This window comes from Pleurodeles waltl, chromosome 6, assembly GCF_031143425.1.
Source record: "Pleurodeles waltl isolate 20211129_DDA chromosome 6, aPleWal1.hap1.20221129, whole genome shotgun sequence".
NCBI classification, from domain to species: Eukaryota; Metazoa; Chordata; class Amphibia; order Caudata; family Salamandridae; genus Pleurodeles; species Pleurodeles waltl.
Genome location: NC_090445.1, coordinates 422,003,689 through 422,030,738, shown reverse-complemented (window position 1 = coordinate 422,030,738; position 27,050 = coordinate 422,003,689). Strand labels below are relative to the sequence as shown.

At 45.4% G+C, this 27,050-nt stretch overlaps 1 protein-coding gene across 2 annotated transcripts in view; it reads left to right on the top strand.

Annotated features, from left to right (window-relative positions):
- The window catches only part of LOC138299820 (uncharacterized), a 151,936-nt gene that overhangs the window by 115,768 nt on the left and 9,118 nt on the right, over positions 1–27,050 (top strand). The window lies entirely within an intron of this gene.

Here is a 27,050-nt window from a genome sequence, read left to right as displayed (position 1 = left end):
TAACTAGGTCATATTTAGTATGGCAATAGAAAATCCTGCTTATTGGAGAGGTTGGATTTTATATTACTATTTTAGAAATGCCACGTTCAGAAAGTGAGCATTTCTCTGCACTTAAAATCCATCAGTGCCTTATACCCTGTCTCCAATCAACGTCTGGGCTAGGCTGGTTTACAGCTTCCTTGTGCATTTCACCCAGACAACCACAAACACAGGGCACTCAGTCACACCTGCACTCATCTGCATACTGAATGGGTCTTCCTGAACTGGAATGGCCTAACACTTAAATTTCAAATGCTAGTGGCTTGCCCTCACACAGTGGACTGCCAAACCCCGTACTGGGACCCTGGCAGACAAACCTGTACTGAAAGGGGAACTTGTGCACTTCAAAACCACTCTTTGAAGTCTCCCCCACTTCAGAGGCATTTCGGGGTATATAAACTGGGTCTCTTACCCCCACCAACTCAGACACTTCTGGACCAAAAGGAGCTGCCTGGCTGCCCAAAGGACTCACCTGGACTGCTTTGCTGAGAAGGACTACTGCCCTGCTGTTGCCTTGCTGACCTCTGACTTTGCTGAGAAGTTCTCTCCAAGGGCTTGGATTGAGCTTGCCTCCTGTTTTCCGTAGTCTCAGGACCAAAAGGACTTCATCTCTTCAGGAAACTACTTATACGTCAAATATCGACGCACAGCTTGAAGGAAACGACGGACAAACCTGCCTTGCGACCGAGAAATTGCCGAACCGGAATGACCCAGCCCGACTTCCTGAGTGGAAATTCGACTTAGCGCCTGCCTTGCGACACAAAATTAGACACACTACCCTCCCGGATCGACGCAACGCCTGTGACTTCCTCCAGCGTGCCCAGGATTTCCCTGCATTGTCCCTGGGCGTCAAAAAGATCCCTGCATCGCAGTGACGAACCAAGACTGCATGCCGAAAATCACCGCAAGCCCCTTGCAGCGTGGAAAGAAACGCAATGTCTGTGCTGCACTGGAAAATCCGACGCACACCTTATTTTTCCACGCATTTCCGTCTCTGTGCATGTTATTTTGTACGCAGACCAGGTACTTTGTGTAATCAAGAGACTCTTTTTAAACCTTCAAAAGTAATATTTCAACTTGTGCTTAATGAATCTTTATAGTTTTGACTTTATTTTATTCAGCTAAATATTATCAATTTTTCTAATCCTGTGTGGTGTATTTTTGTGGTGTTTTCACTGTATTACTGTATGTTTTATTGCGCAAATAAGTTACACATTGCCTTCTAAGCCAAGCCTGACTGCTCAGTGCCAAGCTACCATAAAGTGGGCACAGGATAATTTGGGTTGTGTGTGACTTACCCTGACTAGGATTGTGGTCCCTACTTGGACAAGGATGTACACCTCTGCCAATTAGAGACTCCATTTCTAACACTGAGCATTGCAAATGAACTGGGAAACCATTTTAAGGTATGTGTTGGACACTCGTCAACACGAGTGACCCAGACACATAGGCCCTCATTACGATTGCGGCGGAGGCCGCCCGCCAGAATTCCGCCCTCCATAATACCGCTCCGCGGTCAGACGACCGCAGAGGGTATTATGAGTTTTTCCCTGGGCTGGCGGGCGGTCTCCAAAAGACCGCCCGCCAGCCCAGGGAAAAACTCCCTTCCCACGAGGATGCCGGCTCGTAATAGAGCCGGCGGAGTGGGAAGGTGCGACGGGTGCTGTTGCACCCGTCGCGTATTTCACTGTCTGCAAGGCAGACAGTGAAATACATTTTGGGGCCCTCTTACGGGGGCCCCTGCAGTGCCCATGCCGTTGGCATGGGCACTGCAGGGGCCCCCAGGGGCCCCGCGACTCCCCCTCTTGCCATCCGGGTTCCGGCGGGAGAACCGCCAGGAACTGGATGGCGGGAGGGGGAGTCGGAATCCCCAAGCCGGCGCAGCAAGCTGCGCCGGCTTGGAGGATTCCTTGGGGGCAGCGGGAAACCGGCGGGAGACCGCCGGTTTCCCTTCTCTGACTGCGGCTAAGCCGCCGCGGTCAGAATGCCCCGCGGGGCACCGCCGGCCTGTCGGCGGTGCCACCGCGTCCCGCGGCCCAGGCGGACGTAATCCGCCAGGGTCGTAATGACCACCATAATTGCTTCACCGAACACTATGGTGTTTGGTATCAAACACCTTGTCTTAATAAATCCAGGCTGATGCCAGCCTCAGGCTTATTCGGACGTGCACCGAGAGGGCACCTTAGAGGTGTCCCCGAAGCCCACTAATTTCTTGCTGTGCAGTCTGACTAGTTTAATCCAGTCTGCCACCACCAGACACGATTCTGACCCCCTGGATGTGAGAGCCAGCGCTCTCAGAGGTCAGAAACAATGCCTGCTCCGGAAAGGGGTGTTACCACCTATTCCAGCAGGATGGCTAGCAGATCTGCATACCAAGGCCGGGGTTGTCAAAGACCCTGCTGCCCTTGGTATGCACACACACCAGGCTTCCCCAGTCCTGGGTGTAGCCGCCCTTTTCCCTGAGGCTCATTTGGCACCAGGACTAGCGGGAAAATTAGCTAGTCAGTAAGTGTGTACCACCTCTAGGCTAATCACACCCCTACCCGAGGTGGACACTTGAAGAAGGGTTCCACCATCTTGGTTTTCTGGGATAGGAATCTGCCCACTCCCCCACAGGAAGTGGTCATATTGAGATGTGGACCCTCCCCCCAAGGGTAAGTAACCCATTGGCCACTACTCTTCACTCCTCTAAAACACCCCTAAATTTATTATTTAGATGGCTCCCCAACACCAGAAGCCAGATTCGCCTGACAAGAAGGAAAACACATAAGTGGTGGAAGAGCGAGAACTGCGGACACCTGGTAAAGTTTTGGCGTGAAACCCTGCCTGCTCACCTGCTGCTGTCCCAACAATTGGGGAACCACAACTCGTCCTGCAGCAGTGGGGACTCCAAAAGCCTCAGAGGTTCACCAGAACCTCTCCAGCCCATTAGCATCTCCCTTATAGTGCAGTGCTCATGATTTAACAATAGTGTAACTTTGGAGGGCAAGTCTCGCTAAGTATATTCTAAAGAGCTCTTCTGCCCATTACTCTGTTCATGTGAACCCAATGTCAATTTGAGGCCCTTAGGGAATCCTCCCCAGTTAATACAGAGTTAGGATGCACTATAATAGAATTTTGATACCCCTTGTTTCTAGAAGCTTGCAGAATTTAGCAAGTAACCCATTGTGGTTTACCTTGCCATATGAAATCAAGCAAAGCTTTTTTATGGAGCTTTTTTTATGGAGTCATGTTCTAGAGCACCTGAAAAACACAGATTACCTTTGGAATCGTGACCATTTTGAATATGCGTATTCTTCCTAGACATAAAATGTATAACATATTCCATTTAGGTAAATCTTTTTTAACCTCTTCTCTAATTGTCATGATAGCTCTGAGCAGGAGCAATTCACCTGTAGTCAAATGTATTCCAAGGTGTGTCATAGGCCTCCCATTAACTTTCAAAGCTGTCATCTTTTTCTGTTTGTGTTGGACTTGGCCCTTTCTGCATGGTCATCCCCAGACCTTTTGCCTTTTCCCTCCACTTTTTGTTTAATTTTTTTTGTTAGCCTTAGTCCTCTGTGCACTGCTAATAAGTGCGAATTTGCTTGTGCTCTCTCCTCTATACATAGTAGTATTGGCTTATACCCAGGTGGCATATTTAATTTATTTCTAAGTCCCTAGGTAAGGTGGTACTACGTGTTCCCAGGGCCTGTAAATTAAATGCTATGAGTAGGGTTGCAGCACTGATTGTGCTCCCACTTGAGTAGCCCTTCAAACATGTCTCAGGCCTGCCATTGCAAAGCCTGTGTGTGCAGTTAGAAACTGCCATCTCAACCTGGCAAAGTAAACCTTTTGCTGGACCCAAACATTCCTTTTTAATACCTATAAACCACCCCTAGGGTAGGGCCTGGACAGCCCAGGGGGCAGGGTGCAATATACTTAAACGGTAGGACATGTTTTTTAAAGTTTTGCATGTCCTATTAGTGGGAAAACTCCCATTCGTTTTTCACTACTGCAAGGCATGTCTCTCCATAACATAACACTGGAGTTGACTTATTACATTTTATAAGTGTAATTTCCAAATGGGAAGAGATGACCAGTGCATGTTTGATGTCTCTGGAATCCTAATCTAAAATCATAACTTGTGGTGAAGTCTAATTTTACAGGACATTTCTGAAAATTTGGCATTTTCTCTGCCTTAGTTATTTAGTGTGTGCAGCCTGTCTCTAGTTAATATGACTGGGTGTGGGTGAACGCTGGGCTTTGTGTATTCCTTTTCTAGGCAGCCACTCACAATGGGAGTCTAGGTGTGACTGGATGGCCCATCACTGGCAGAATGGGACAGAGGAGGTGGGCGCAGCCCTACTTCCCCTTGAATAGACTGTGTCCTGTCTCCACTCAGAGGGCTGCATATCCCCTGTAGTTAGTCTGGAGCCAGGGCAGGGACGTCAGGGCATCTGTGCACTTCAAAAGGCATGCCTCTAGATTTTTCTTTTCACTTCAAAGGCTCAACTGCTTATAAAAGAACACCTGGTCTTCAGTACATTTCTGGACCCATGGATACTCTGTCAGGAAGAAGGACTGATGTACTGCAGAAAGGACTGCCACCCTGCTGTACTGCTGCTCTAAAAGAACTGCTGCCCTGCTGTGCTGACTTCCTACTTGCTGCCATCTTGCCTGCCAAAGTAGAACTGGACTTGCAACTTCATATTGAACCCAGGACCCCAGAGTGACTCAAAAGGCTAGTTTGATGGCCTCCTGACCTGAGCATCAAAGACATTAAAGGCTCCCCAATCAGCTCCTGGATCCAGCTGCAGTGAGTTCCTGACCCTCAAATGGTGCCCCTGAGGTCCTGGCCCCTTAGTGTGACTCAGTGGACCCGTAAATCAAACTTTTGGGCTCTTTGCGTCCGCAAATGGGCCTGTTGGCACTAGAACCATGCTACTAGCTGAGAAGTTCAGCCTGTCTCCACTCAGCAAGCATTGTTCGCCTGCGAACAACCTCCACTATGAAACACCAGCCTGCCCATCCACGATGCCTGGCCTGCTCTTCACAGCGTTTTCCTTGCTCTCTGCAACCTTCTCCAACGCGAACAAGACCCTTTGCACAAAACGTGAGACTTTAAACCTGTAATCTGGGACTGTATCTGACTTCTGTATCTGACTTAAGGTTCATTGTGGTCGGCCTGAACTTGTGATTCAGTCCAGCGCAACCACATAGCCACAGTTGGTGCTTTGTGCCTTCAGACTCTATTTTGCAATTTATTCTTTAAAAATCCGTAACTCCTGTTCTGATTGGATTTCTGTTGTTTTGGTCTTGTTATATTTGTTAACTTCGGCTCTATTTTTGTAATATGATGTGTGATATTTTTGTGTGATGTTTTCACAGTTTTACTGGTTGAAGCATTGCAGAAATACTTTACTCATTGTCTCTAAGCTAAACCTGACTGTTCTGTGCCAAGCTTCCAGGGAGTTGAGCACAGATTAATTTGGGGTTTGCTTGTGCATTACCTTGACCTGGGTTGTGGTTGCTGCTTGACCAGGGCTCACAACCCAGTCAACCAATAACCCAGTTTCTAACAGTTTGTCAATAGCCACCCTTTAGGTTTGTATTAGGAAAAGGTTTAATTTTGGTTAGAATTATCAATCAGGGCCCCAAATTGCTCTAACAATTTCAGTCGAGGTGGGATTAAGAATAAGTCTGCAGATACAAAAGGACATCACCCTCAAAGATTGAGATCTTGTGGGTTACCCACCTGCCATCAGATTCCACTCATTATGTTCCTGCTTCTTGTGACCATTTCCACCAGTTCAGTGGCTGTGACAAACAGGAAAGTGGACTTCGAGCAGCCCAGTCCGCTGCCTCTCTGAGTCCCAAACATATTGCAAATCAACTTGATCTGGGCCTTTCATACACAAAGTTTAGCATCACCTTCAACAGAAAGGTCCAATTTACTCTGTTGAATGCTTTCTCTGTGTCCAAAGCCGGCACAGTTGTCTGTATCCTCTTTTTTTGTTACGACTTTCAACAAGGTGGGTTGTCGCATTTAGTCAAATGTTTGCTCGTTTTGGATGAATCCCGATTGATGCTCAGGAATAAAGTCCTGGAAAATCACAGACAATCCTGAGGTCAATATTTTCAAATATTGTTAATTGTCAGTTTTCAGCAAGACCGTAGGCCTATAGGAACTACAGAGCTGGCAGTCTTTCCTACCATATCTTCATCAAACACAGTTTTTGTCACCACCCCATTATCTGGGCTGGGCTGGGCTGGGCTGCACTGGAAAAGGTGTGTTAGTATTGGAGCTAGCTAGGGACTTTACAAATGTTTTATACAATTCACCCATCTATTCATTGTAGTCATGAGATTTGCAGGAGTGTGGTATTTTATTGCTGACTGCGACTCTCCCACCGTAGTTCAGTAGAGTGGTATCACTGAGAATCATTTGGGTCTCCATGATCCTCGTGATCTGTAGAGTGTCTGTAAGCACCATTGGGTGCTTAGGATTCGTCACTGTTGGAGTACAGCCCTGAAATAAAGCCTGCTCTCTCCCTGTCCTTCAGCACCAGCTTCCTCTATTATCCTGTTAGATTCTGTCTCTAGTTTTGTGCCTTTCAGTGCATTTGAGAGTAGGGTTTGTATCTGGTTACCAAATGTGTTAGTTACTTTTACTTTAGGAATCTTTATTACGGCCAAGAGCATTGGCCATACTAAAAACATATGCAGACAACAAGCAATCAGCATTTTTTTTTTTACATTTGAGACTACATTAATCGCTAAAAATACATTCCATGACAGCATAAAAAAGCATAATAATTGTTAGGACATCAGTTAAAACATCACAGAATTGTGAAGTATAACAGCAGACTTTAAAAATAAGCCCATTCTAAAACAGATGTCCTGGATAGGCAGTGACTGAAGATAATAGAGCTTGGCTCTACATTTATTACTATTAGGTTTCCGAAGAGCCTGGATCAGTACACCTCCATTGTCAATTCTGGTAAAACCTACAGAAAGTGCAGTAGAGTTTGGTCTGATGTTTCGTCACAGGGACAGCAAAAATAGGAGAGGCATCATACTGTTCGAGAGAGAAACACAGTTTCCATCTCACAGAACCCATGCAAAACCTCATAAGCAATGATCGTTCCAGTGTCTATGAACCCACTCTAGCTAGGGTTCAAGCCCAGGACACGTTTTGATCAGCACGTACTGTCTGTAAGGTTCTGGAGACAATAAGGCCAGGTCCTGGCTGTGGACAGTTCCAGCAAGAAATTTTCCTTGATCTATCTCTTAAGCTCCTTCGTGATGGCTGTGAGGTCAGTTAAAAGGCTGGGCCTTCCAAAGCTAGAGAGGAAGAGTCTTTAAATACTGCTCTACAAAGGGACGCCTGGGCATTGGACCAAATTGAGAACCATAGTAATAAGTGGGCTGGCTTCATAAAATCTTCAATATAATCTAAATCAAACTCCTCCTGCACCTTAATGTTGCTGCTGGTGGGAGGGACCCCTAAAAACGTATGCAGCACCCTGTTTTTATTCTAACTGCAGATTGTTTAAATTTAAGATTGTTCAAATTTGAACTGCCCTAGATCCCAGCACCATATGTGAACACTGGAATACATCTGGGTTTATTAATCTCAATAAAAGGGTGAATGGGCTTATTCCCTATGGTTGCAGAAACTTTAAAAATCGACCCAGTGGCATGCATAAACCTGGAACACCTGTTGACCAGGCATGCAGACCAGCTTAGATTTTCTTCAAAGGCAATGCCTAAGTAGGGAAAGGAATGCACACACTCAACTTGATGAGCCTTAATATGCTTGGTACGGGTCTTCACATTCCTAGGGCCACAAACCATTATAAATGTCTTAGACCTATTGGTTTCCAGGTTAAGGTCTTCCATGAAGTCCATAAAGCCGTTTATGAAGCCAGTTAGAGGTTTTAACCAGTTGGATGACATCATCGGCATATAGTAATGCCAGCACCATCCTGCTCGTAATTTTAGGGCCGTCAGTGAATGAGCCTACTAAGGCTGTCTCTAGTTTGTTGATGTTCAATAGAAAGAGGATTGGTGCCAGCACACACCCCTGCCGGACTCCTCTCTGTAGCCGCAGAGGCTGTGCATTTGCCATTTTTTCCCAAACCTCACCCTGGGCTGGAGATTCGAGTGCAGCCCCCTCAGGAACTGCACATTTCCTTTATCCACACCCCTTTGGGTCATAAGGTTCCACAGCCTGGATCTGTTAACGCTATCAAAAGCGCTAGTTAGGTCCATGAAAGTGAGATGGATAGCATTGCGCTTTAGCAGTTTATGTTTGAGGTGGAGGTTGGCACATTGTTCAATGGTTCCCAGACCAGGAAGGAACCCAAACTGAACTGCAGACAGACATTGTTCTCATGTAACCGAAGTTCTAGCCTTTCTAGTATAATATGGCCAACAGTTTTCACAAAGAATCCGAAAGCAAATGGGCCGATAACAAGCTGGATCTTGTCTGTTCCCTCTCTTGAAGACTGGGACTATGGTAGCAATTCCCCAGGACTCCGGAAACCCATCATGGCAGAAGACATTAAAAAGAGTGGTAAGAAGTGGGGGCCAGAAATTATTATTATTGACCTTGTACAAGTTCATTGGGATGCCGCCTCATCCACGGGCTTTGTTGGCTGGGCTGTGCTGTATAGCTATGGTGACCTCTTCCAGGGAGAGGGACGTTTCCTTGGGGAAGTTTGATTGAGTAGGAAACCACCTCATCATGAACATTACCCTGCAGGGCATAAATGCGTTGAGTGTACCACCCAATCCTCCAGAGCAATGTTGCTGTTCAGGGCTTGCTTAATGGCAACAGCCAGAGTCCAGAAAGTCATGTAATCCTTAAAAATACAGGATTCCGCCAGCTTAATCATGTTTCTTACTTTGGCCTTTTTAACTGTCATTGCCCGTGAGTAATCTTTCCTGCATTGAGCTAGTTCCTCCCTATTCTTAGGAGATTTCCTTAAGGCATCATGTGGTTTCCTACATAGCTGCCTGCAAGTTATGTCAAACAAGGAAGTCAGGGAGTGGTCCCTGTCCATAACCTTTTTAGTGAGAATTGCTGTAATGGCACCCTCCAGGGCCACAAAGGAGTCGACAACCAGGCGACTTCTGATCTGCAAAGAAAGGCAGTTGAAATTGAAAGCCTGGTTGTCAGCCACTAACTTAGTTAACACTGATTCAGTATGAGCATGCCTCCATACAAGTCTGCATAGGTTAACTTTCAGTTTAATAAGGGAATTACCCACTATAGACCACCTTTTGAGCCAACATAGGATAATTGATAGAAATATGGAGCGCACTATGGTCACTGAAAATGTTGAAAATAATGCCATCTTCCAAAGCTCTGGTAGCCTTATCTCTGGATTCAAAGACATAGTCAACAGTGGAGCAATGTCCTCTTCCAGTAAATGTGACAAGGTTAGATACATTGTGGTTAAGGAAATCAAAAGCATTAAATACATTGTGGCTAGCTAAAATAGGGAAGAGAAGAGTGCCTCTTGCATCACAATTCCTGCTAGAAAAGTGGTGGGAAAGTTTAAAGGGCTGAGACTCAATAAGTGCAGTTTTGTCTCCCAGCTTGGCATCAAATTCACCGCCTACCAACAGGACAATGCTCCCCAGTGCAAAGAGTGTTGGAGGCCAGAGAATCAATACAAGCAGGCAGGGCAGTAAAATTCCTGTTACCTTTGGCCAAAAACTCATTGTAAAAATTGATCACAAATAGCCCTCCTTTCAAAGACCATTTTAAACAAAAATCCTGGATGAGTCTAATGCCAGTGTCAACGCATGTTATTGTACAGCTTAAGGAGACTTTCAACCAAGCTATTAATCTGTCACTCACCCACTCCAAAGGGAAGTGAACAGCATGTTGAGCAAAACTAAGAAAAGTATCACACAGGACGTTTTCCGTTGTTCGGGTGTCCTGCAACAAAACAACATAAAACTGCTGAACCCATGCAGCGTCCCAGCTGAGGTAATGCTGCCTGAACGGCATATTATTAGCAAGGGGGGGGAAACATACTCGCCCTCCTGCAGGGAGCAGAAGTGGGATATTGACTGGAGGCTCGGGTAGAAGCTCCTCACACTCGATAAAGGGCTGGGGCCAAGGCAACTTATGGTGGGGGACTACATGGGTCCTGTGTCAGAGATTTAGTCTACCTCAGAAATGGTGAAGAGTGGCGCAAAGCAATTGGAAATCGCAAGCCCTGGAAACTGACCTCCATTGTTTGCAGCTGTTGACCACTGAGGCGCTAGTTCCAGATTACTGTAAAAGTAAGAGAGTGACAAAAGCTGGATCAAATGTGATTGAATCAGGCTCCTGTTGGTATGCGACACCAGACCTTCCACAATCTGGGGTCTCCAAAAATTCACAACAATACAATCCTCATCAAAATACTTTTCTCCACAACGTTAAATCTCTTGGACTGGGCAAACAAAACGTACTGGTAAGTGTGTTTTAATATTCAGCCAATGTGAGACCTTGTTTCTAAGTTCGGTAGTTGTTTCAACAGATCTTAAAGGTAACACAGGTGCATTGGCCAAAACGACCACTTATAGGCTTACTGCTGGCGGAAGATGTAATGTGGAAGACACACCCCTGTGTGATGGAGCTGCAGACCCTGTCCCTAAGTGGTTGTGAGCTACCCCCTGGTGCAGTTGCTGTGTCCATACGAGTACCAGCCTCACCGACCAGGGTTAGATCACAAATTCCAAGCCTTCCAATGGCAAGGGGGCAGTCGCCCATGCTAAGTGTGGGAGGTATAATAGTGCTGCAACTGCCTGCTGGATACTACTGTCATGCCTTGCCTGCCCCGATGTGGGACTCCCTCTGTCACGCACATCCTTGGTTTCCACAAAACTTAACAAGGTTGATTTGGTAGATACCAGCCAGGAAATAACAAGTTCTAACTTAGCACTCATGATAGCCTCAAATTCCAATTTGAGTGAGTTAATCAAACCCCCACATTAATCCAATTCTTCCAGAAAATAGCCTCAGTTGATGGATTGAGGCTAGTCTAACCAGGATTCCCTTTAGTGGTGGCAGTCCTCCTCCTGCGTTTACATACTGGGCTAGAGCTCTGACACTGACTAGGCACCTGTATCGAGTCAGTAACGGATGGCGCATTAGTGGTCAAGGTGCAAGCACATGGCTGGATTAAAGGATTGCAAATCAAAGGAGAACTCTTGGATCCAGACTGGCCAGTAAAACACCAAGGAGTCTGTCCTAGATGGTGCCTCCAGACTTTTTCTCCATGATAGGGAGTCGTCTTCCATCAGGGAGAGTCTACGCTAAGTCAACTCAATCTCTTTGGAAACTACCCCGACAGCCCATGCCAAAAAGCAGTTGATGGTGGAAATTCGGACAGGTGCTGGGAAGGATAATGGTTTACTCGAGGCAGCCTTTCTTTTCTCCACGATAAGACCAACAGTTCAAGAAATAGCAACAGTACCCAAGAGAAAGGATTAGTAAGATTGAAACAACAAAGTACCTACCACAATCCAAAAAGAAACGAGCATTTGCAATACAATAGGTCTTGCATTTGTAAGAGGTTGAGCTATTGGCAGTGTAAATGACAATGTCTTTTTACCCCTGGGTTTTGGTTTGGCGTTTGGAACAATGGTCATGTGTTCCAGTTGCAATTGTGATTGTGTGAAAATGCGTGTGAAGGAGGTATATAGTTGTCAAAGTAGTGACTTGGCAAAAGTATAAAATGCAGTGCTTACCGGTCAGAGGGTACGTTGTATGTTTTGGGGTGTTAAAGTGAAAGCGATACGAGGAAGTGCAGTGAGGAGAGATTAAAAAGTGGGTGCGGAAAAGTAAAGAGAAAACATGTAGGTGCAGATGGAGGATATGTGGAGAGGAAAGGGCAATACATGTCTAACATAGAATAAATATGACAGAAGTGATGAGTAGGACCTGGAGACCGGTACCCTTTTCACAGGCCTCAGTAATGTTCAATTCACAGACTCACGATTTCGAATTGAAAACTGTTTCAATATTATTTCCAACATCATAATTGTTGGTATTTATTTTAACTAGCTAACATAGCCACTGACAAAGCTACCAGTCTTGGCTGGTGTTATTAGTTGTGTTCTATCTGGATGCAATAAAAAGAAGCATTTGCAATACAATGGGTCTTGCGTTTGCTCGAGTTAGAGCTATTAGCGTTGTAAAGTCCTAACCAGACTTTTCTTGCCACATAAATTCAAAATGAAAAGTACTACAGTTTTACATGAGCGTGCCGGTTTAAAGCGCCACGACATGGGCATGAAGGAGCACACAAGCGGAAACAGAAATTCGCTTGCAGTCACATGTATTGGCAGTTGTGCAATTATCCATGCAACAGGGTCGATGCCATGCAAATCACTCGACTACTGCCCAGCAAGATTGCGCTGCATAGGAAATAAAAAGAAAAAGTAGTCCAGAAACCATGCGGAAAACATGAGGCCTCATGATGTTTTCAGTAGTTGGCCGGTGCGCTCGAGGAAGGCTAAACCCCGGAAAAGGCATAACGTATGCATGCCTTTCACAAATGAAATCAAGTGATTTTTAAAAGGCAGGCCCATGAACCAGAGAAACTGATGGGCATGCCGTGGACATGGTTAAAAGCCCACTGAGAGATTACAGCAGACTAGAGCGCTTACGCGCTCGACCCTAAAAAGCTCAGAGAGGCACCAAAATACCTGATGTGTGGTACACAATGGAAATCACAAAAATGTAGCTCATGCGTTTATGCCGCTCCCTTAATTTCATAGGCCACGCCCCTTCATAAACTACCCACCTCACTTTTTTCATCCCACTTTAAGCCCTGCACACAGCAGTGATCACAACGTGAGCAGTGGTTGGTCTGTATAGTCTAGATGCACAGGCTCCGTGAAACGGTTCCACAACTGTTAAATGGTGCCATGGCAAACGTGGCATATTTACTACATCCTGGCTTTCCCGTATAGCACTTTTTGTTGTGGGATTTTAATTATGTTTTCATCATAATAAATAGTGTTTTTAATGACCGGCATGCAAGGGGTAATTGGTTTATAAATCAACCCTGGTTAAAGGAGTCACACATGACATAGAGAACATTTGGCAGCTATGGATATAGGTGTTAATTAGATTGTGTGGCCTGATGTATACAAAGCAAACTAATCTGTGCACTTCACACTGCGCAGCTGCTGTCTGTACGGCGTTTACTGAGGTACGATATACCCAGCGCTACGAAGGAACGTACATAATGTGCCATCAGCATTAGCAAGGTGTAAAGAGTACGTGCAAAGACACATTGAACACCTCATCCTGCTGTTGCTGCAATTGCCTAGCAAAAAGGCCCCAACCTCGCGCTGCCCTGCTCTCCTAAGGGTGTGATCTCCTCAATACTCACCAGTGTAGGAGCTAGTCACTGCACACGGACCCGCACAACAGAAAGCCCCAAGAAGGTAGTGAACTAGTTCCCATTAGAGGATTGACGTCCCAGCAACGAAGCAGAAAACAATTGACAAGCGTGTCAAGTCCTAGTTCTGTGCTTCATTGCATGAAAATACTGAACGAATACTTAGTTCCGACAGTCAGGAAAGCTACTTTGATTTTTAAAACTAACGTGACATCATTTGCCGGATGCAACTTTAAGGTATTTTACTAATTGAAGTATAAGAAAATAACAGGCAGAGGTTACTATTCCTCTTTCTGCAGCGCTTTAAAATTTAATGCTGAGGCTGCTTACTCTGTTTTGACACAGGCTCTTACAATATAAAATACAAGTAAACATCAGGTTACCCAGTGCAGACACAACCAGGAGGTCCTGAAACTATGTTCTCCTATTTTACACTCAGGATCGCCTCGCCACGCCCCGGTGCTTCCTGTCACGATGAGATGTCACATCAACTGTTCTTTACATGTTAATCAGTTTGATATAGCAAGACTCTAGTTTATCTGTACAGTGCTCAAAATAATGAGTACGCATTTTTCTTTAGGGGACTATAGAAGCCTTAATTTGTAAAAGCAGTAAAGGGGTCATTATAATAATTACCCTGTGTCTGTTTGCACACCAGTACAAATATGTGGTTAGCACAATTGGCTTAACAAATACAAAAAGAAAATGCTAGTTAAAAAAAAAAGCTGCAAAGCGCCATGGCTGCCATGCGCGAATAGAAGAGACAAAAGAAAAAAGTAGTTTGCCCCCACTAAAGCATATTGGCAACTGTGCAATAATGCATGTAACTGAGTCAGTCTGTAAGGTGTAACAAAACAGCCTCAACGCGGGACAAACGTAAAGCATTTACCAATTAAATCAAGGGATTTAAGGCAAGCCCAGGAACGAATTAAAGTGATGGGTGTGAGGTGGGCATGGTTAAAGCCCACAGAATAGATTACAGGTCGAAAAGCACTTGCGAGGTCAACCTAAAAACAAAATAAGGGGGGTGGCCCAGGCCAGTCGATGACAGGCACAGGACGGGCCTGCCCATGGCCCAGGCACAGCCCACGCAGCCCTCGCTGGGGCGGTGTTGTAGCGCTATATACTCTGCAGCGGTGCAGGAATGCTGCAGAAACCCCTCCTTACTAGGCTGGCTGGATGCAGGGATCCCTGGGACTGCATGTCCCTTTGCAGACCTCCTGGCCACAACACCAAGCAGGAAATAGTCCCATTCCCCTAGAAGGTGTTGTAGCACTATATGTGCTGCTGTGGTGCGGGAATGCTGCAGAAGCCCCTCCTCACTGGGCTGGCTAAACTCAGTGATCCCTGAGTCTGCGACTTCCTGGCCCACAAAAAAAGCAGGAACGCGACCCGCTTGTGTTCGTTTTTGTGCTGAGGTGCATTTAAGTGGGCCTTTGATATGGTAATTAAGAGCATATTTGATAGCTCTTTTTCAGATTTGCCCTGTAACGTCCTGTTTGTCTTCGGTTAATTCATGTTCTGCTTTTAGTTTCCCAGTGCCACTATCCTATTTCTCTGGTTTCTTCTCCCTGTTCACTGTATCTTTACAGTACATATCTTCCCGCTCCACGCGGTCAATCTCGGGGGGCTGAATCTATACCAGGAAAGTTTTTGACTCAGTGGTTACTGCTCCCACTAGCTTACACCAGTTTTTGCCCAAGAGCAGTGGTTCTGTCCTGCAGTATGTGAACATGAAGTGGAAGTACAACATGAAGGTTTTTCCTTTAGGGTGGAGCAAGTGCTAAATATTTACTAGTGCCAGGTCATCTCCAATCTCCAGAGTATTACAGTGCCTCAGATTTGCTCACCTACTGTTTAACTTGGTGATTTTCTAATCTGTGTATATCACTTTAATAAAGTCGCTGTAATCTCCTCAATATTAACTGGGTAAATCTTTCCTTTCCTTGAGTTGTAGTGCCTATCGAGGAAACAGTAAGTCAATCTGATGATTCTATTCTCATTTGACAAAGGTGTACCTTTGCAACGCTTATCCACTAGTGTGTATTTACCCCTTAGTTGGTGTAAAGTGTGACGTGAACCTGCGAGAGTCTCACGTTTTAAGATCGGTTTCTGGTAGCGGCACGCTCTCTGCTGTAACTTCCTTAAGTTTATTGAATACCTGCATTCTAATTATTGTAGACGTTAGTTCCCTGCCATTAAGCGCAAAACGCTTGAACACAGCAGTGCACATGTATCTCTTCCATTCCTCAGTCAGCACCCTTGCTCTATCCTGGTGTTTTTCCTTCCAGAATCATAACCTCTCTTCATCCCCTCAATGCAATCCCCCCCCAACAAAGAACAATAACATGCAACATAGTAATAAACATATAAGAAGCAATAGATAACTGTCGGAATCTGCATTCCACAGTTTATCAATGTGGCATTGATATTTGTCAGGTTTTTCATCCCAAACGCCCTCCTTCCAATGTCCCATCTGAGTAAGATTCTACCGGAGATATTTGTTACCTTTATGAAGTGGATCCCATCCCCAGGTCACTCATTCGGTTGATTATATTCTAGGTTCTTCCTCCTACTCGCTATTCTCCTCTGTTGCAGAGGACCACTTCACTGCCGCAGTGATCTCTTCATTGTCAAATCTTTTCCTTTTCATTCCTCTGGGATTTCTGCTGCTGAATCCGCATATTTTTTTTTATTATTAAAAAAAAAAGAACATTTTATTAGGGATAAAGAAACAACGTATTGCCAACAGTACATTGTAGTAATTTTAAGACAACCTTTGTGATAAATCAATCAGTCACTTCGAACAAGTGCGCCCATTACCTTGTTCCCCAGTGTTTGTTGTTTGCTTCCTTATTTCCCACTCATGGCGTAGGGGTTTTCTCTCCCTCCCTTTTTTTCCTTCATCCAGTTGATTTGTGTTCATAAGTATGCTTTCTGGCACCCCTGCCTTCCTGTTGACTTCAACTAAAGGCACCCGGAATCGTACGCCACCATATTCAATGTCATTATCATAGGGGTCTTTGCTCTTCTCAACATACAGGCGTCCAGTCCTCACAGATTTCATTACTACCTATCGTTGTACTATCTGTGTCTAATTCTTCTCTGCACTTTCCTTACATGTAATTGTAATTGTAATTGTAATCGTATTTATATAGCGCTTACTACCCCTGACGAGGCGTCGAAGCGCTTTTCGATGAGTAGCACGCTACTCCGGTACCCAAACAAGAATTAGTGATGGATTAGTATAATTTAATAAGGAGTACAGTTTTAGTATTATTATGAGTTAATTTGAGTTGCGGATATGAGAGTTTGTTAGTTAGATTGACTGGAGTAATGGAGGGGTGGAGGAGGAAAGAAATCCAGAAGTGTTAATTGGGAGTTTATCCTTCATTTACTCAATCCAAAGGCTTGGGATGAATAAAAGGGGGGCGGAGGGTAAAGAGGATGTGGAAGGGTTAGGGAGAGCATATTAGCAGGGTGAGATGAATGCAGGAGAATTTAGTAGGGTTGTGTGGGAGGTCACAGAGGTAGAGTGAGGTTTGGTGAGTTAGATGTGGGGGTGGAGGGATGAGCTTAGGCAGAGATATTTAGGAGATGAAAGTGGTCGAAGGGATTTGGGATGAGTCCGAGTGAGAATGGAGGATAGTTTGATAGAGACATGACATAAGAGTGATGAGTAGATAAGTGTGATAAAAAGAGAGCAGAAATTCATAGAAACATGCCAGGCACAGAAACAACATATACACATACATACACATATATATATATATATATTTATACACACACACACATGACTATACACACACATCTGAACATACAATACATAATTAGAATCATGGGTAAAAAATACTTAGTCGTCCATCCATCATCCTGGTAAAAGGCGGGAACTCCCCCACCTACCTCGAGGGTGGATGTATGCTTTATTATGTTGCAACAGTTTCACTGTATTGGAAGTGTGTTTAAATTTAAAATGCCAAAAAAAAGATTTAAAAAAAGAGTTGTCATTGTACAACATAGCATCTTCAGCAAGTCCACATGAAAGAGTTAGATTGACCTGAGGCCTCGGTTTCCGCATAAGCCCCGATCCCCCATCTGTCCAACCGACTACAGATCATACCACAGGTCCTGCGTACCGGCACCCATCCACCCTACCAGCTGTCCATTAAAGTTCCTGCTGCCTCAGCTCCATCCATTGGCCCCCCAAACTTTATCAAACTTCTTCGGGCATCCCCGTGCTTGATACACCGCTCACTCTGCTAGCATACGCCAGTTCATGTTCTGCGCCCGCTTTGTGGCAGCCCGAGCACATTTCGTCCCCCCACGCCTGCACAATGTCCCCTGTAGCCATTGTCAGTGCAATATTGCTAAATAATCACTAAGTAGTACCTCTGAAGCATCTATTCCTGCCATGTACCAAAGCAGACAACTACACAGAGGGGGCCACCGGAGATCCTACCACCTGCTCCCGCCACAGAGAGAAGTGGGATACGCGGCACCAGCATAGACACTGCAGCAAGGCTCCAGTCTGGGACAAATCCCGCACGGAGGAAGAGGCGACTGCCGCAAGTGTGAGTTACAGTGTGACGTGAGTGTCCCCTATCCCCCCCTGGCTGCGGCTACCACGCAGCCTCGGTTGAGATGTGGACGGCATCCCAGGGGCTGTCGCTGAACCCACACGATACCAGCACGCCAGGCCTCATCAGGGACAGCTGGCGGCACCGCCGGCCTACCAGCGGAGTGTGGTGGCACACAGTGATGAGAGGTGTGGTGACTGGCGAGGCCCTCTGGGTGTGACCCTGTCAAGCCTGGAGAAGTCAGGCTGCCACTGAGACACTGGTGACATGGTGCCCTAGGGAGTGGACATGAGAGCCTGAACCAGACGTCCGGGAGAAGGGCAGCAGGTAGGGGCGGAAGGCATGGTGGAGGAGGCTGTGTGCCGAAAGTGGAGCTGGTGAGCCGGCAAATTCATTGGGGGAGGCGGGGTTGCTTATAAGTCTGTCTGGCGGGGCCGCCCTTACCCTGCTGGTGATACCTACAATGGTGGCCTGTTGATAGAGGAGATCTTGTCCTGGAGGGTGGGATTGGCGAAGTCAGAGGGGAAGTTTCCCTCCTTCGACAGGATCTGCGAAACGTTGCAGATAGTGACAACCGCTGAAATAAGGATATCAGACCTGGAACATGTTGTTCACACCCTCCGAAAAGAGATCACAGAGGCTCAGGCAGTCAACAAAGATGTGGTATGGCACCTCAAAGATGCTGAAAACCGGGCGAGAACAAATTATTTGTGTTTTGTGGGCTTTCCAGAGGAGGCAGAGGGCCCTAGCGCAGTCAAGTTCCTGAAAGACTGGCAAATGATTCCAAAAGAGAAACTCTCACCCTGCTTCATGGTTGAGCATGCCCACGGAGTGCTGAGTTACAACCCCACCCCCACCCTCATGGAGGCCAGTATTAGCGCAGTTCCTAAATGATCAAAACCGGGATCTAATCTTATCCTAGACATAGGAGATTGAAGGAGGTGCATCATGAAAACTCATTGATACAAATCTTCCCCAACTACACCAAGGAAGTCCAGCGACAATGACACACCTTTGATGCGGTGGAAGCCAGGCTATGAGCACTCCAGTTGCAATATATGCTTCTCTTCCCAGCTAAGCTGAAAGTTATCTTCCAAGGGAAAGCTCATTTTTTCCAAACTCCAGAGGAGGTCTGGGAATGGCTTGAGGAGAGCCTGCAACAGACAAGTAGAGAAGCGAAGATGAAAGCGGACTACCCACCCCCACTCCTCATCCCCCCTGGAGTAGATACCCACCAGGGATCGCAGCGACCCGTCTGAATCAGGGAGCAAAAGTTAACCAGGAGAGGTAGGCCCTCCAGGTAGCAAAAACCCGGATCAGTAGCGCGTCCACTCACACAATCCTCAGACCCGGAGGAGGGTGATCACATAGCTATGAAAAGGAGTAATGAAGCTTCCCAGCAAACATTAGGAACAGGTGTCTCGGCCAGATCCAACAGAGTGATGATCCCAGCCTCTTTGCACCCTCTGGCATCAGCTATAGTCCACCCAGAAGACGGAACACTGAACCAAGAATCGTCAACACCCACCAATAAGGATTTCACTTAGGCGGGGAGCCTGCTCCACTGGCCATCTATCAATGGACCATGGGGCACCGAACTCGAATCGTGCCCTCCCCTCCAAGCAGCAGTGCTCACTCACTTCATTGACTCTGTTCCTGCATCACCTGTCATTCACACCAAGCGACAGCCTTATTGGTATATTGGTGTTCTAAAAGTTGACATTTGCTTCAAGTTGTGGTAATCTTAATGGGAGGGGTGGGAATACAGACCTCTCCAGCCTCTCTGCGGAATAGTTTTTTTGGTTGGGGATGACAAAATCTGCAGAGAACAGTGGGGCAGGGGTGAGTTGGGAGTTTATATGTTTAACACTTATTCGGACTCTAGGGAAATGGAGTCAGTGAATACGCAGCAGCCATTGTACTATAACAATAGGCTATAAGGGTACCCATTAGTTGGGCACAGGTTAGACATGTACTGTGGAATTCAACCACATACACACAGTGGGAGAGAGCAATAAATACACTATGCTGTCCGGGAACGTTAACAGACTGGGTAATAAAATCAAGCGAGGGTTGGTGGCATATATAAAAAGATGCAAACTGGACATAGTTTTCCTTCAGGAGACCCATCTTAAAGGCCCACACTGTAACTTTCTTGGTTGGGGTACCTACTCCGTACTAGCGCATGCAGGATTTACCACTGGGTCCATAGTGGGTAGCGATCCTACTCAAGAAGTCCCCTCTGTTTCAGACCACTAAGATTTGTAGCGGTACAAGGACATTGAGGCAGGCAACAGATGACACCAGCGAGTGTTTATGCCCCACCCAACAGCAGACATACACCAGGGTGGCGGACGTCCTACTAGAGTCAGACTCACCCCTTCACCTGATAGGGGGGAAATTTTATGAGGTCATTAACCCTGAGCTACATAGATCACGACACACTGTAAATTCCCCACAAGGAACTCCTATGGCCAGCTTGGTGACCTCTCTGAGCTTGTCCAATTTCAGGCGCCACCACCACCCAGGAGACCAACAGTTCTCCTACTTCTCCAGGGCCAATAGTGTTTTTTCGCAGCTGGACTATATCCTGGCCCTGGCTGGTGAGGTGGTGGTGATAGAGGAAGCGGAGTACCTAGCGAGGGTGCTTTCAGACCACTTCCTCCTACGGTTAGCAATCGGAACCTTACCCTATAAAGGATGGAGACTGAATGCCTGGGAGCTAAATGACGAAGAGACTGCCGAGCACCAAGCTAAAAATAAAATAAAGACTCAGTGGCCTCTGCCATCACGCTTTGGGAGGCATACAAAGGAGTTCTCAGGGACAGGGCTCAAAATACTATTGCGCGCAAATGCAAGAGAGAACTGCTAGACATGGAGTTCATGGAGCAGCAATCGACAGACTTAGAGAGAGACCCTAAAACTATGACAAACCTGCACGCCCAGTGTAATTCATGCTCCTACGAAAATAGTATTATATATTTTTGTTTATAGCGCAACAGAAGGCTAATGCCCAAGACTTGGTGATGCGACATCAGTTATTCAAGGCAGGGGGCAGAGCAGGCAAGCTCATCGCTTGGCTGGGGAACCGCGAAATGGAAGCGTGCTGTATACACGCTATAAAGGGGGACAACGGATTCCACTATACTACCGACCTCAAGTTTGCTAACAAATTCACGAGGTTCTACAAGGAACTTTACCATACGCACACATTTGTGGTTGCGTCACTAATTGAGGGGTACCTGGTAGGGATTACCCTGCCACGTCTCTCAATGGACGACAACGACTCCCTAGACAAAGATCAGACCTGTCAGAAGCGGCCATCACAGCAATGCCACTCGGTAAAACTTCTGGACCAAATGGCCTTTCAGTTGAGCATTTCAAGAAAAATATCGACATTCTCTCTCCCTATTTGCTCCAAGAGGCATAAGAGACAGGAATACTCCTGTGGGACCCGTGTAGGACCACGATAGTGGTGGAAGGCTACGATAGTGGTAATCTTTAAAGGCGGGAAGCCTCAAGGGGAATGTGACTCCTATTGTCTGATCTCGCTTTTGAATATTCATTCGATAATCCTTGCCAAGATATTTGCCACATGCTTAGTGGCTGTCATATCATCCCCGATTCATCAGAATCAGATGGGCTTTATGCCAAGAGGTCAACAAGGTTCAATCTTCGTAGGCTCCAAGCCTGGATCGGTGCTGTAAGGGATCGAGATGAACCCCATCTTTTGTTAGCACTAGATGCTCAAAAAGCATTTGACATGGTTCATTGGCCATTCATGATGAAAACACAGGAAAAGTTTGGCTTTGGTCCAAGGTTCAAGGAGTAGGTCACCCTGCTATATAACAATCCTAGAACGGTAGTCCAAGTGAACAGGAGTCAGTTAGTGGAATTTCCCATAGAGAGAGGCACACACCAGTGGTATCTGCCCTCACCCGTACTATTTGCCTGTACGATTGAACCCTTGGCCAGCCTATATGGAGGGAGAGACAGTCTCTCTTGCTACCCAGCCAGTTAACAGTAGAGGCATGGAATAAAGCAATGTGAAAGATAGGCTGGTACGTGAAAATTACACGAGAAACCCCACTTTGGGAGGGTACCTACCTGAAAGAACTAGGGAAACGTCAGGGTTTCAGGCGTGGGATAAAATAGGCATCACCAAACTGGGGGACCTCATAAGCAATGGCTCAAGACCTTCCCCACTCTACAGCAAGAATACCACCTTTCCTGGCCACAACGCTACCAGTATACCCAACTAGCACACGCCTGGCAGGCAGAAAACCTAGATATAGCTGACCTACCGGAATATGCCCAACTGGAAGGGGGGTTCCTTATGGGCCAAATAGAAGAGAAAGCAATATATGGGTCTGGTGGTGGCCAAACGAGATGTAGCTAAACACTGAAGATACTCTGAGCCCCCCCCCCCCATAATGACTGAATGGAGGGCGGGCATGGATCTCTGCTTGGCAGAGGCCTACCTGGCCTGTGGCTGTCTACAGAAATTCAACAAGGTATGGGGTCCCTGCAGGGCCCACTGTGGCCTGCAGGACACGCAACACCCCATTGATGGAGACAACCCACATGTGCTACTTCATTGAATCAATGTTTTCTCTGTCACGCAGCCCGATGGGCCTTGCTATTATGGTTGTACAAATCACAAATAAAGACTGTTTAAAAAAAAACAATAGCATCTGCTTCAGGTTCCTCGACTCCTGCAGCAGTAAGTGCTAAGGTATTCCTACCTATGGCACTCTAGTTGGAAGATGAGTGGTATCTATCTTCCAAAAGCTATAGAAATATCTTTACACCAGTATTTTCTACTTTTTCGTAAAAACAACTTCATGTCTATACTCTGACTTCCATTCCTCATACACACAGATCTCCTAAAAGAAGCCATATTCTTGCATCTAAAAAAAAGATTGTACTTGTTGAAGGGCAGATTTCTGCTCATGTTTTCATTGGCTGTTGAAACATAAGAAAGAAATTGGAACCATGAAAAGAAGATTGTTAGAGATTGTTCGTTACTCTTGAAGAGGCCAGGGATGATGTTCCTACTGTTGCATTGTGCAGGTCTTCATCAAATTGCACATGTTCAGAAACTGAACAAGTGTTATTTAAAAGGAGATGCTCAAAATTTTGATTTTGCAGGACTGGCTGGTATTCTGAATCTCAGTACTCATACTGCACTGAATGTGGTGGTGGCCAAAATCTATTGCCAGGGCCATTTTTCTGTCCCTATATCTAGACGACCAATAGTTGAGAGCTCCCCCCCCCCCCGGGAGTGGCAGCTTCATAGCATTTTCGGTGCAGTCATGCTGTCACATAAACTGTTTTTCTGTCAATGTAAATATATTACCTCTCTTCTATGCCAGTTTATCCAATTTATGTTAGGGGGGATGCTTTAATTAATGTGATCCACTTGCAATCGCTTGGAGTCACATCCCTATCCATAATTATTTGCTCACCATACAACCTCAATTTTGACCCAACCATGTGCAAATCATTCTTAACCCTGCACCAATGGGAATAGACCAGGATGGCCTGCCAGGCTAGGCCCTCCTTGAACCTGAACACAAGCGACCTGGGACCAATTCCACCTAACATATTCCCTCATTAGAGCACTTTTGTTCAATTTAACACCATCTGAGATAATTTTGTGGGTTCTTGTTAGCCAGACAACCAGGTGTCTTCAATGCCTGATGGCATTTCTGTAAATTTATGCTTCCAGTGACACGACTGTGGTCACAGCCACTGTGGTTTTGCCAGAGGGGAAAATGGAATCAACATTATGACAAACTAATGAATGTCACTGTGAATTACTCTCACTTGCTACATATAGTCTTTGCATTGGTGCTCATGCCACTTGAGCACTGCACTACATTTTCGTTTCATACCTTTGCCTCATCAGATACCAGTAGTCACAGATGCATCTCTCCAGAGTCTGGGAACTCATCTGAAAGATATGCCAATAACAGGACTCTAGTCTAAGATGGCTTTCAGAAAAATACATCAGTGCCTCAGAGCTGAGAGATATCAAACTTGCTATGAAATATTTCCTTCTCCAAAGGCCTATTGTTTAGGTGCAGATTTTAATAAACAGCACATCTGCAGTGTTTTTAGATAAATGTGCGGAGCATGGTGTAGGGCTCATCCAGTTGTGAACGGAGCCATTACTGATTTGAGACTGGGCCGTATTTAGAAAGTTTGGGTTATCAGCAGTTTATATGGTAGTGAATGAGAATCTTGCATTATATCCTTCATCAATTACAAGTGTAATCTTCAGTAGGCGGTAGTGGGAAGTCGTTTTTCACATTAGGGCACTCGATCCATAGATCAGTTTTTTTTTTAAACAAGAAGTGCAAAAAAATGTTGCTCTCTTTGATTTCGTAGGAAAGGATTTTTGTGAGAAGCACTTAGGTTTCCGTGGAAGTACCCAAACAGTTATGCTGGCTTGGTTAGGTGGAATACAATAATTTACAACTTTGTACACTGTGCAGCAGGTGATGTGGGTGAAAGTGCAATCAGTTCCCTTTCTTAGATTAACTGAAAGTTAGTGGCCAACAGCGATCAATCAGATTGATGATACAGGGCCATAGTCAATCAAGCTGTGTCATACCTTGCTGCCATCTTTTAATTCCGAGGTTTCACGGAATGCACCTTTACAAGGCTCACAATTGACTGATTGTCTTAGGTTGTGCTAGGAGGCCATGGTACCTCAACGTAATGTATTCCTGCTAGGTGCCCTTGTCATCAACTTCGGTTGAGGGAAGATTTCCTATCATGGAAGAAGGGCCAGTTACTGCATCCCAGGCTAGGAACTCTAAGCTTGGAACTTGAAATGTTAATCTTTTTTTCTTTCGAATTTAAGGAGTCAGTTATAAACGTCCTGCTAGTAGGTAGAAGCCTATCTGACATGGCTGTTTATTCTAAAAGATAAATTAGCATCTCACAACAAACATCCTGAGGGAATAATGCCAAGGTTCACCCTCAGCTAACGTTTGTAGACTGGTGTGGTGCTAACTGATGATCTTTGCACATTCTCTAAATTTGCAGTTTCTTTAACACACAGAAATGTCTTAACATTGGGACGATCAAGGGTTATTTTGTGGCAATTTCTCTTTGCATCTTTTCGTTATATCTGTGTTCTTTGTTTGTGACCAGTAATGCCTAGAGGTTATTATTTTAGGTCAGCCTGATAATGAGATACATCCCTTGTGGGTGCGGAAGGGGCATTTAAGCTCCCTTTTGCTTCCTTCTGCCAAGCAGCCTATCCTGTCGCCCTGGGGCCAACCTGTACCTCCTGCTGAACTCGTTGAATTGAGAGACTATTATGGGTCCTAGGCATGGAAAGTTGTCCAGTGAAATTACAGGCAGAATTAAGTAGTTCACAAAGCAATGTCGGCCATTGTTGGACTTCTTTGCCTCCGACTACAAGGAGTTGACGTGCCTGAAGTAACTCAGGGTTCGGAAAATACCAGTGGACTCCAATGATGGAGGCCTACTACTCCTCCATTCGCCCTTGTATTTCTGACGCCTCTTAGGTGCAAACTACCTAATGCATCATCCAGGGCTTGTGTTGTTCTTTTTATTTTTTGTTGTACTTATTATAGTGGGATCAGAGCCTAAAAGGGGGGTTTGTAGGGTGTGGAGACCGTTGTTTCATGATTTGTTCTCATGTTTCACTGACAATAACAGTGTATTTGACCATTATTGAATTGTCCTTCCCGTTTAATTTGTGTTGTTTTGTTTAGTTAAGTCAGGCTCAGACTTAGGCCCAGTCTCAAGGGAGAGTGGCAACCACATTGAATATTCTACTTCTAGTCCCGACATGCTGCTCTGCCAGTGGCCATACATGATTTTTCAAATACACTGAAAAACATGCCTGGGCAGTGTGATGCAGCTTTTTCAAGTCTTGCAGAGGAACCCAGCCTGAGAATTACCTCTATGGGTAACAGGAAGAGTATGAAATTGTGGTGAAAGTCTGTGAGGCATGTGTCAGAATCACTTCTGATGCAGCGGTGAAACATCTGGTGTGGGTGTTAGGGTCTTTAATGCAAATTTTTATTCAACTTGGCACCAGGAGGGCTTTGACTCTGAAGGTAAAGGTTAGATGGAGCACGGGGTGATGGTGATTTTTTGAAGCTATCTAGGCTTCCCACGTATTCTATGAAGCTGGGGTACAGGTCTTTTTGTATCAGGAGTGCTCTATGAAAAAGCATTAGAGGCAGTAGGGTTTGTGGAGTGTTTTTTTCTCTTTTTTTTGCTCCTGGGATGGAGGTCAAAGGATCTGTGTGGAACTCAGTTGTGGAGATGACAATCAAACAGTATCCGAAGAATGTGATGTATGCTTCCCAAACCAAACATTTTGGGGGAGAAAAACGTGGATGAGAATAAATGGAACAGCACAAGTATTCGAGGGAAACATGGAAAATACTGTATTGGTGTAAAACACCATGTAGGACACACTAAATCAACGCTTAAATGTCACTTTTTCTAGCAGAATTTTAAGCACTAGATGAGAGCAATATATTAGTGTAAGCAGCTTATTAAAACCACAAGCAAAGTAATTTTTAGTGCTTGAATATGGGATAGGACTAAAATAATGTAAGAAAAATGGACAAAAATGAGGCTTCCTTTGTAGAATTAGGAAATGGAAAGGGTGGGAAATAGAGTAACTGTGCATTTTAGGACTGGTAAGGTGATAGGTTGAGGAATACGAGAAGTGGTAAGGCTAATGGTTAAGGATGGGGTGCCAGGGGTATATCCACATGATTAGAAAAAGAAACAAAAAGAAATAGGACAATCTGCGGTTAACCTCGAAATTCCCAAAATAAAATTGTCCGAGATTTTAGAAAGCCAATTAAAAAAAAAAACACCACTCCAAGATTTATCACCCTGAGATTCAGCATCTGTGATTAATCTCAGATTGATTAATTCTACTGAAGGTAACAGATGGAACCCATATGTAGGCGTTGAGCTAGGTTCATGAAACACCAGTGTAAGTCAGACAGTTTTAGGGGTGGGATTCTAACAA